Raw genomic sequence first — 11,869 nt, 5'->3', positions numbered from 1 at the left:
ATATTCTTTATATTTGGGATGGAGTGTTCTATATGCATCTATCAGGCACAGTTGTTCTAGGGTCTCATTTAAATTTCTATATCTTTGTTTAATTTCTGATTAGAGGATCCTCCAGCTCTGTAAGAAGAGTGTTAAAGTCCCCTGTAATTATGGTATTATCGGATATCATATTGCTCAGACTGAGTAAGGTCTGTTTCAAGAATCTGGGAGCATTTAAATTGGGTGCATAAATATTTAGAATTGAAACATCTTCTTGTTGTATTTTTCCCTTTACCAATATAAAGTGACCATCTTTGTCTTTTTTGACTTCAGTTGCTTTAAATCCACATGTATCTGAAAATAAGATTGCAACTCCTCTTTTCTTCTGAATTCCATTTGCCTGAAAAATTGTCTTCCAACCCTTGACTCAGAGCTTTAATTTGTCTTTTGAAGCCAGGTGTGTTTCTTGCAGACAGCAAATGGATGGCTTGTGTTTTTTAATCCAGTCAGCCAATCTATGTCTCTTCAGTGGGGAATTCAAGCCATTAACATTTATGGAGATAATTGATAAGTGTGGTAGTATTCTATTTGTCTTATTTTGTGAGAGTCCATTGCTTAGTTTTATCTTTTGCATCAGTGTGGAGGTTAGGTTCTGTCCTTTAATTTCTGAGTTCTTACTTTGCTGCTGATCCATTGTGATGGTCAGTGTGTAGAACAGGTTGAAGTGTTTCCTGTAGAGTTGGTCTTGTTATGGTGGATTTCCTCAATGTTTGTATATCCGTAAATGATTTTCTTTTTCCATCAATTTTGAAGCTTAGCTTAGCAGGGTATAGAATTCTGGGCTGGAGATTGTTCTGTTTAAGTAGATTTAAGATAGGTGACCATTGTCTTCTTGCTTGGAAAGTTTCATTAGAGAAGTCTGCGGTCACTCTGATGGATTTGCCCCTGTAGGTCAATTGGTGCTTACTCCTGGCAGCTTGCAGCATCTTTTCTTTTGTCTTGACTTTGGACATGTTCATCACAATGTGTCTTGGAGAAGCTCAGTTAGAGTTGAGGCAACCTGGGGTCCGATATCCCTCTGAAAGCAGTGTGTCAGACTCTTTGATGATATTTGGGAAATTTTCATTTATTGTATTCTCTATTATGGCTTCCATTCCTCTGGGGCATTCTTCTTCACCTTCTGGGAGTCCTATAACTCGTGTGTTTGAATTCTTCATAAAGTCCCATAATTCTGACAGTGAACATTCTGCTTTCTCTCTCTTCTTTTCTGCCTCTTTAACTATCTGAGTTATCTCAAGAACTTTTACTTCTACCTCTGAAATTCTTTCTTCTGCATGGTCTAACCTGTTGCTGATACTTTCCATTGCATCTTTAAGTTCCCTAATTGACTGGTTTAGTTCCTTCAGCTCTGCTATATCCTTTCTATATTCTTCATATCATTCTTCTCTTATATGGTTCTGTTTTTGGATTTCCTTTTCACTATTTTCCACTTTATTAGCAGTTTCCTTCATTGTTTCTATCATTTCCTTCATTGTTTCATCATTTGTATTCAAAATCCCTTTCTGTGATTACTAATATTTCTTTATAGGTGGAATCCTCTGTAGTGGCTACCTCATGGTCCCTTGGAGGGAGTGCTCTGGACTGGTTCTTCATGTTGTCAAGACTTTTCTGCTGATTCTTCCTCATGAGTGATTTCTTTTATCTGTTTCCTTGCCCTAATTTTCCGTTCACTTCCTCTTGCTCTTTAAGTTCCTTTGCCTGTGGACTAAGGTTTCAATGAGTCCTTTTGGTACAGGACCAGAAGGAAGAGAAGGTTGAAGAGCAAGAAGGTATGAAGGAAATAATGAAAAGAAAATAGAGAAAGGAAAAGGGGTGGGTAAAAGGGAATATTGACAAAAAGAAGAGAGGCACAGAAAGAGGGAGACAGAGCAATATAGGTGTATAGTAGGGTACTTTGACAAAACCTTAAATCTAACCCCAAACTATGGGGTGCCTGGTTGGGTGGTTCCCTTGAGGTGTTTGCTAACCTGATCAGACTCACCCCACCTCCACCAAGTAGAGAAGAAAGACAAAAATGCTATAAATCAAACCGAAACAAGGAAACAGAAAACTTTATGGGAAAAAATTGGGTGAAAAACCAAATAATAGGGGTAGAAACACTAGCAAAAATGAAGTTCTAATTATTAAAAAAGGCAGCAATGGGAAAATGTATTTAAATTAGAAAAATGGAGAAAGAAAAGAAAAAAAGAAAAGAATAAGTCTATATGGAAAAAGTTGAAATTAAAAAACAAAACAACAATAACAAAATAAACAAAAAACAAACAACCAAAATCAAAGCAGTATATATATCTTGTTGAATATTGTCTGGGCAATAGGTGGTTCTGGGGTATGAGATGTTAAGCACAATGCTGATACGACTGGCGGCCTCCACTGATTTCTCAAACCTCGCAGGGTGGAGACCTTAAATCTCTCTTTAGCCCTGTTAAAAGGCACTTTAAACTTCGAAACTTAGGTAAGTAGAAGCTTTCTCAGGAAAGTGCTTATCGCTGGGATCACTGCTGAAGTGGCTATTCACTTACCCAGTGTGCCAAAACTGGTCACACTCTGCCCCTGAGGGTTAAGGCTGTAAGGCAGCTCAGTCCCTGACTTTAGGCTGCTCAGTCATTAGGTTACTAGCTCCCACCTGATTATTGCTCTGCCACCCTGAGGGTGGAGCTTGCTGGGGCAGTTCTCTCACAATGGCTCCCTGCGGTCCATAGCCAAACACTATTAGCTTTTTCAGTCTCAGTGGCTCAGTCTGGGGCCCTAGACAACACCCAAAGTTCTCCACACTCCTGCTCAAGCTCTCCCCAAGGCAGTTCAACTGAGTGCCAAGTCCCAAAACACCAAAAGAGTTCACAGATAAGGCCTTTCCTGTTGGCAGTCTCACTGCTGCTGTACTTTCAGCTGCCAGCGGGATTAGACCGATTGAACACATGGAACCATTTGCCAGTTTTCCACTGTTTTCGTCTTCCTCTTGGGGTCCAGAAGTCTCTCGCTGACTCCCTGTATCCTCAAAGGGATGATTATAGGCAGATCTCGCCAGAGATGCCTGGAGTCTTATCTCCCTAGACTTACGGTGCCCAGTTGCAGGGAAGTTGTTACTCTTCCACCATCTTTGATGCCACACTCTTATTTGGCCATTCTAATAGTGATGAATTTCCTCAGTTGTGTTTGTCTGGGAAAGAGTTTATTTATTCCTTATTTTTGAAGGCATTCTTGGGTGACAAATTTTTGAAGGCATTTTGGGTGAAGGCATTTGGGTTTAGGATTCTTGGGTGACAAATTTTTCTTTCAGTACTTTGAATTAACATCTCATTCTTTTCTGTCCTGTAAGGTTTCTGAAGAGAAACCTGTTGTTAGTGTAACAGAGATTCCCTTATATGTGACTTGATGCTTTCACTTGCTGCTTTTGGAATTCTCTCTTTGTCTTTAAATTTTTACAGTTTGACTATAATGTGTCACAAGTAGAATCCTTTTGAGTAGAATCTATTTGAAAATCTTTGAGTTTTTGGATCTGGATGTTCATAATTCTCCCCAGACTTGGAATGTCTTTTTGTTTTTAACATTTTCATCTCCTTTTATTGAAGGAAATAGAAATTTGTGCCATAGAGGTAGTGATACCTCAGAGCATGACAAGGTAGTCAACAGAGCTGACATAATAAGCCACAATGCTGGCCAGAGGTCCTACCACAGAGGGAGGACCAAAACCACAAAGATAGGGGATGTCTTCAATTACTATTTTATTAACTAGCTTTTTCTGTGCTTTTTTTATCTTCTGCTTTCATTCTGGAAATACCATAATGCAAAATTTTTCTCAGTTAATGGTATCCTATACGTCTTGTAAGCTTTCTTTATGCTTTTTATTTTAACTTAATCCTTAATATCATAGTAGTTGTATTCACTCTTTTTCATTATATATATATGCATCTATTTTTCTCTGAGTAGGTAATTCCAAATGACTAACTTTAGGTCCAGAGATTATTTTGTCTTCTTGATCAAGTTTGCTGTTGAAACTTTCTATTGTATTTTCTTATTTCATTCATTCAGCTCTTTACAGAATTTGTTTGGTTCTTTTTTATGATTTCTATTTGTTGAATATTTAATTCATATCATGAATGTTTTTCCTAAATTCATTGAATTATCTATCTGTATTTTCTTGCATCTTAGTGAGTTTCCTTAAGATTATTATTATAAATTTTTTCCAACTAATTTGTTGATTTCCTTTTTATTGGGGTCTTTTACTAGATAGCTGTATTCTGTAGGTGGTGTCATATTTCTTTATTTTTTCATCTTTCTCGTGTCCATACATTGATGTGTGTGCATCTGGTGGAATAATTACCTCTTCCAAGTTTTCAAGAGTGGTTTTCATAGAGAAAGACTTTTACCTGCAGTTGGATTTTAGTGTGCTGGGTAGGTAGGATATGGTGACTCTGTTTCCAGTTAGGTACAATAGTGTATTCTGTGCAGCTTATTCTGCTGCATTCAACATCAGCAATGACTGTGGGTGCCTCAGTGGCTTACGATTTAGAAGTCTGTGGCAGTGGTAGCAGAGGCATAGGCTGTTAATGTCCTTGATGTCAAAGGCTTTTGGGGTTCTTCTATCCTCATTTTCCTCACAATGGGAAGACTCAGTCGAGGTGATCCTTCTTTGTATCAGGCCTGACACAATCTATAAACAGCTACAGAGGCACTGCATTCCAGATACAGCTGCTCAGAGCAGCTGTGGGGCCATGGTACTAGGCTTGAAGTTTCTCAACCTCAGCATAGCAAGTGGGCCTTGTGGTGCAGGTTAGCTCTCTGTAGAAAGATTGGTTATAGGTTGCTCATAGAGCCAGTATCTGTCACTCTGAGGCATTCCTTAGTAGTTTAGGCCTGGATACTACTCAGCTTACTCCTGGAAAGCACAGAAGCTCAGCTTGGCCAGGGCACCAACTCCCCAGTGAATAATCCCAAGGCAACATTTCCTGGGATACAGGGCATTGTATTTAACCTAGGCACCAGGGAGGTGTAACTGTTCTGAGCAGCCAAGGCACTGTTTGCTGAGGAGACAGGATGATTCTTCAGGTCTGGGGCAGGGACAGGGGCAGGGAAAAGTGTAGGTGGAGTGGCTCCACCTCCACTTGGCCCCATAGGGAAGGGTGTAGCAACAGCCTACAGAACTTGCCAACTACCAGGAGAAGGAACAGCAGAAAATGGCCCACTAGGTATTTAGAAAATGGAAATGGGGAATTTGATCTGGTTTCAGAGTCAAATAGCAATTGAGTTAGGCCCCAGGGAACTGGAATCAGAGCTGTCATTAGTGGGAGGATAAAGCTCAGCTAGATTTTGGCTCCACGTCAAAGAAAAAAAAGAAAAACCTAGTGATAGAAGCTCTGTCTCCCGATCTGAGACTAAATTGGGCTGCTAATGGAAATCACTCTGCTCTAACGTAATAAATTTCACCCCTGTAAAATGGACGTATTTCTACTATTTTTCCATCCAACCACCTCAGAAAGAATTAATAATTACGTAGTAATAGTTACATTAACTGATGCTTACAAAGTGGCAGCATTCACTTTCTGCCTTATATCCATGATCTTCTTTATTCCTTATAATAACCCTATGATGCAGGTATTGTTATTATTTTATCCATTTTACAGATGAGGAAAGTGAGGCTGAAAGTCAGTTGCTTGCTGAAAGTTGCACATTTTGTAATAAATCTAAGTCTAGCTACCTTAGAGCTCATGTTCTAGGATGCATTTTGGCTCCCTATGTGAATTTAGTTTAGCAGTTCTCCCTTCTTGCACAGAATAATGTCTGGTCAAATTGGAGTCAACATTCTTCACTCTGACCCATCTATAGACAGGGAATAGTGGTGGTTCTAAAGGCTCCAAAGATCAGTTTCATTCCTGATCATTTTTAGGAAAATTTTTATTCAGTTTGGGACCTACAGTATGTGTGGATTGGAGTGAAAATTAATATCAAGAGAATCTTTTGGACATTTTTTAATAAAAAAAATTGGGGATAGGGCAGCACCTGTGGCTCAAGGAGTAGGGTGCTGGCCCCATATACTGGAGGTGGTGGGTTCAGACCCAGCCCTGGCCAAAAACTGCAAAAAAAAAAAAGAAAGAAAGAAATTGGGATGAATAAAGTTACAAAAAAAAATCATTTTTCAAGGGGGAAGAAATGAAGTTGCTTGGATGTAGGGAAACTGAGTCCCCATAATTGGCATAATGTCAATGCCCTATGCTGGTAAGAAAAGCTCTCCCTAACCCTGTGGCTATTGACTCTGGCAGCCCAGAGTCTCTTGGGCATGTTCACCAAATTACCAAAATTAAGAACAACTTCTCGTTGCCAAGTCCAAGGAATCTCGACTCCAATCTGAACCCCAAAGCTTAATAATCCTTATTAACCTTCTTTAGCTTTTGAAGATGGATTAAGAATTCAAGGGCTTGGCATTAGTGTTTAAAGCACTTTAGGGGATGACTTCTTCCCCTGTCAGGCAGCGATGGCCCCCAGCCTCAGCCAGGCTGCAAACCTACAGGGAGCCCACGTTTCCTCATCTGTGCATGACATATTGCAGAACCACAAAATCATGTTTACTCCTGTGTGAGTTGCAACCTTAATAGACCTTTGCTTCTCAACTCTTCATTTACATCATTTTTTAAAACTTAAATTCAAATCTTAAAATCTAAAAGATGGAGCGACCTGTGGTGAATTCCAGTTCTGTCCTTGTCACCGACTGTAACCAAATGACTTAACCTCTTTGGAACTTTGTTTCTTTATTGCACTTCAACAAGAGAAGTAAAAGTGGGATATTTTTATGAGTAAAAAAATGTTCAGAGAAAACCACATTGAGAATCCCTTTAGTTGCTTTGAGGTAAATAAGAATTAGGTTCCTAACAGCAGATTCTCGCATAGTTCTTCAGCTAATGTAGCAAAACTGAAAAAATAGCTCGATGATGTAATGTGGGGCTAAAGTCATTTTTTTAGGCAGCTGCCAAAAAAACTGCTTGAGCACACACACATTTATAAAGGCAGTACTGACCCTAAGCCTTATTGATGGAACAAAATTATTCATTTTCATGCAGCTTAACATTTATAGTAGTCTTCATTGTTGGGATATTGGCTTGGCAAATAGCTAAACATAAGAACAGAGGTATCTTTTATAGTATTAGAATTCCCAAAGGATAGAATGAAGGTTAAAAATTAGGTGTCTGAGGGGGTCTGAAATACTCCAGCAAAAATACTGCATTACTCAAAGTCTTTGCACTAAGGCCAGGAAAGCTTCTTTCTGCATGACCTGTTTAATGCCACATTTCAGAAGAAGAGACTTTTGAAAAGGACACTTTATTCTCATTTGGAGTTTAGTTGGTTAGGTCCTTAGAGATTAGAGAAGCTTACCTCAGGGCACAAGTTTTCTGTCTTCTGTTTTCTTCTCCAGTTGAGTATTAGTATATCCAAAGAACTTGTGCCAAGAGGACTTTGTAGAAATTACATGTCAGATTTTAAAGATGTAGCGAGATGATATTTTAAAATATACATATCGTGATCCCTTATTTCTACTTCTTCAAATAAGGGTCATTCGTTGCCTGAAAAAGACTGGGCAAAAACAGCAGAAACAGTAGCAACTTATATTTATTGAGTCTTTCCTAAATACTTGGTATTGTTCTGACCATTTTATACCTGTCTAATCTTCCCAGCAACCTTATGAGATCAACACTATTATTGTCTTTAGTTTACTGACGAGGAAACTGAGGCACAGAAAGCTTAAATAACATATCAAATATCAAGGAGCTAGGAAAAGTAGAGCCCTGAGATTCAGTGTTTATTCAGTTTTTGCCTTCTAAACTAGGCTAATTTCAGAGAATATAGTTATGGAAAGAAAAGCTATTGATTTGCAAGTTCTTGGTTCTTTTTTTAACCATTTGTTGAATTATAACATGAATACATACCCAAACCAAAAAGTACACAAATCAGTTTTACAAACCAAGGAAGTTTCACAAAGTGAATAGTCTTATGTAACCAATACCCAGATCAAAAAACAAAATTGCGTCTTCCTCAAATTCCTTTCCAATTGCTACCTCTCCTACAAAGTATGCTGAAACAATAAATTTATTTTTTCATCTTTTTTATCCTTTTATAACCAGAATCATATACTACACACTAGGTAAATTTTTGTGTCTGGATTCTATTAACTTAAAAATATGGAAAAGGATGAGACTGGGCATAGTGGCTCAGGCCAATTCTAGCACTCCGAGAGGCCAAGGTGGGAAGATTACTTGAGCTCAGGAGTTCCAGACCAGCCTGAGTAAGAGCAAGACCCCATTTCTACTAAAAATATAAAGACTAGCCAAGTATTGTGGATGGCACCTGTAGTCCCAGCCACTTAGAAAGCTGATGCAGGAGGATCACTTGAACCCAGGAGTTTGAGGTCGCTGTGAGTAAAGCTGATGCCTGGGCACTCTAGCCTGGGCAACACAATGAGACTTAAAAAAAAAAAAAATTGAGAAAGATGAATCTCTAAGTGAAAAGATTGTATTTGAGAATAATATACATTATAATATAGCATTGTAATACAGGACATATATACAGAGCAGGGTGGCCTCCACAAAAAAAAAAAAAGTTTAGGGTTTTGGCAGGGGGTGGGAAGAGGAGATTTATGTAAGGTGTTTTGAAAGGACGTTCTTTTGGCACTGGCAGTCATGTGTAAGTTGGACAGTTCTGACTGGTGAGTGTCAGTAATTGCTATGTAGGACTTGTCATTTTGGAGTTGTAGTAAGGCCCTTGCACTTTTGGTTTGGTCTTGTGAAATAATTTGTTAGGCAAGTGACTTTGTGTAAGTGGCTAGGTCTCTTGTGTTGCTAGCTGTCCTATGTCAATCACACTGTACGCTGCAATGTAGAATATTTTCTTGTGTTAGTTCCTGTTATCAGGCAAATGATTTGTGAAATATCTCCCTCCCTGGCTCTATTTTGCCAGAGGCTGACACAAGTGACTACATTGTGACTCTGACAACTTTCACTCAAATTTGTTAGTGAGATCTGTTCCTATTGTGTTTCTATCTCAATGATGTAGCGTATTCTATATGCATATGCCAAAATGTATTTATCTATATGGCTGAGTATGTTGGCTCGTGCATGTATCCCTGTACTTTGGGAAGTCAAAGTAGGAAGATCACTTGAGGCCCAGAGTTCACGACCAGCCAGAATTGGTGTTCCTGATAGGCTATATTGCTTTTCTTTTCACTATACTATTACTTTTTTCTCTTATCCTTATTATTTCCACCCTTTTACTTGATTTGGGTTTAATTTTCTTTTACATTTACTTTTTAGTTTCTTTGGGTGGAAGCTTAGATGATTGATTTGAGGTCTTTATCAATGGCTGATATAAAAATTTAATAAAATAAATTTCTAAGTATCACTTCATTTGGTTCCATGAATTCTGATATTCCCTGTTTTATTCTATTCAATGTAAACTCTTTTATAGTTTTTGTCATGATTTTCTCTTTAACCTATGGTTCATTTGGAAATCTGTTGTTTAACTTCAAATATTTGCATATTTTCCAGCACCTTAATGTTATTGATATCTAGTTTAATTCTGTTGTAGTCAGATAACATATTTTGTACAAGTTTTTTTTAAATTTTGTTGAAGTTTATGTCCCATTATCCAGCCTATCGTTATGAAGGTTTCATTTTGTTTATTCAAAATATTGTGTGTTCTGATGTTATTAACTGTTTTGTAAATAGCCCTTGATCCATCAAGTTGGATGATAGTATTGTTGAGGAGTCTTCTTTAATTCCAATTTATCTGATAATTCTATTTATTACTGAGAGAGATACATTAAAATCTTCAGCTACAATTGTGGATTTCTCCTTTGAGATCAATGCTTTTTGCTTTTTGTATTTTGAAGATTTTTTTCTTTTTTAATGAGTACACATTGGGATTATAATATCTTCCTAGGCAATTTTCCCCTTTAACATTATGCACCATTCTTCTTAATTGCTAACAATGTTTTCTCTTCTGATGTACACTCTACCTGTTACTGATATAGGCACCCCAAGTATTCATTAGTATTTACATGGAATAATATTTTTCCCTTTGTGTTTTACTCTTTCTATGGCTTCACATTTAAAATAGGTTTCACATAGATGACATATGATTTGTGTCAAGTCATCAATTGATCCCTAAACAGCAGCAATTACTGCAAATTCTAGATTAGCATGCCATACTACCGTAGTTTTGGGCTGATAAAAAAGAAGCAAGCTCAAGTGAATTTAGACCATCTATCACTTACCATACTGACATACAATCACTTCATTAGCAAGATTAGCCTGGTGTGAGCTTTTTGTATTTTCGATATCTTCCTTTAAGAATCATCTATTCAGCCTGGTGCCTGTAGCTCAGTGGTTAGGGTACCAGCCACATACACCAGGGCTGGTAGGTTCAAACCCAGCCTGGGCCTGCAAAACAATAATTACAACAACAAAAAAAAAAAATAGCTGGGCATTGTAGCGGGTGCCTGTAGTCCCAGCTACTTGGGAGGCTGAGGCAAGAGAATTGCTTAAGCCCAAGAGGTTGAGGTTGCTGTGAGCTGTGATGCCACAGCACTCTACCCAGGGTGACATCTCGAGACTCTGTCTCAAAAAAAGGAAATCATCTATTCATCATTTGACTTCTTTCTATTTGATTGTCAGCCTTTAAAAATTGATTTGTAGAAATCTATCACTCTTCTGGATATGAAGCCTTTGTTAGATATATAAACATCTATTCTTAGACATGTATGAATCAAATCCCTTCTCCTATGCTGTCTTTTGCTTTTATGTGTATACTCTCTCCATAGTGTCTTTTAAGGTATTTTAACTTACAAATTATTTCATTTATAATTATCTGTTTTTGTATCATATTTAAGAAATTTTTGCTTGGGCCAAAGTCATAAGATGTTATCAACTGATTTCTTTAAAAAGCTTTATTGTTTTACCTTTTTTACATTTAGATATAAAAATTCTTTGAAATTTATTTGAGAAGTAAAAATATTGTATATATTTATGATACACAATATGGTGTTTATAAATATATATGCATTATATATATATACATTGTGGAATGGCTACATAAAGCTATTTAACACATACATTTCCTCTCTCATCATAGATTTATGGGGAGAACGCAATTTTTTAAACACTATACTGAAGGATGGTTTCTACTAAATGCATGTCATTTTCACACCATTGTAAAGTTGAGCCATTTTAAGTTGGGACCGCTGTACAGTCTCTCATTCCTTAGGTTGTCTCTACTCGGTTGATTATTTCCTTCACTGTGAATAAGCTTTTTAGTTTGATGTAATTCTGTTTGCCTGTTTGTGCTTTTGTTGCTTCTACTTTTGGGGTCATATCAAAAAAATATTGGTCTAAACCAAAGTTTTGAAGCTTTTCCCCTCTTTTCTCCTAGTAGTTTTACAGTTTTGTTTCTTACAGTTAAGTCTTTAATCCATTTTGGGTTGATTTTTGCATGTGATGTGATTTGAGGGTCTAGTTTCATTCTTCTGCATGTGGATATTCCATTTCCCAGCACTATTTATTGAGGAGATTGTCCTTCTCTTTTGTGTGTTCTTGGCATCTTTATGAAATATCAATTGACCATAAATGCATAAGTTTACTTCTGGATTATCTATTCTCTTCCACTGGTCTATTTTTTCGCCAGTACCATTTTATATTTTGATTACTGTAGCTTTGTCGTATATTTTGTAGTATATTTTGAAATCAGGCAGTGTGATGCCTCTCACTTTGTTCTTTTCATTCAAGATAGCTTTGGTTATCTGCTGTCTTTTGTGGTTTCATATAAATTTTAGGACTGTTTTTTCTATTTC

The sequence above is a fragment of the Nycticebus coucang genome, chromosome 14 (assembly GCF_027406575.1).
Source record: "Nycticebus coucang isolate mNycCou1 chromosome 14, mNycCou1.pri, whole genome shotgun sequence".
Taxonomy (NCBI): Eukaryota; Metazoa; Chordata; class Mammalia; order Primates; family Lorisidae; genus Nycticebus; species Nycticebus coucang.
This window is presented reverse-complemented; position numbering follows the sequence as displayed.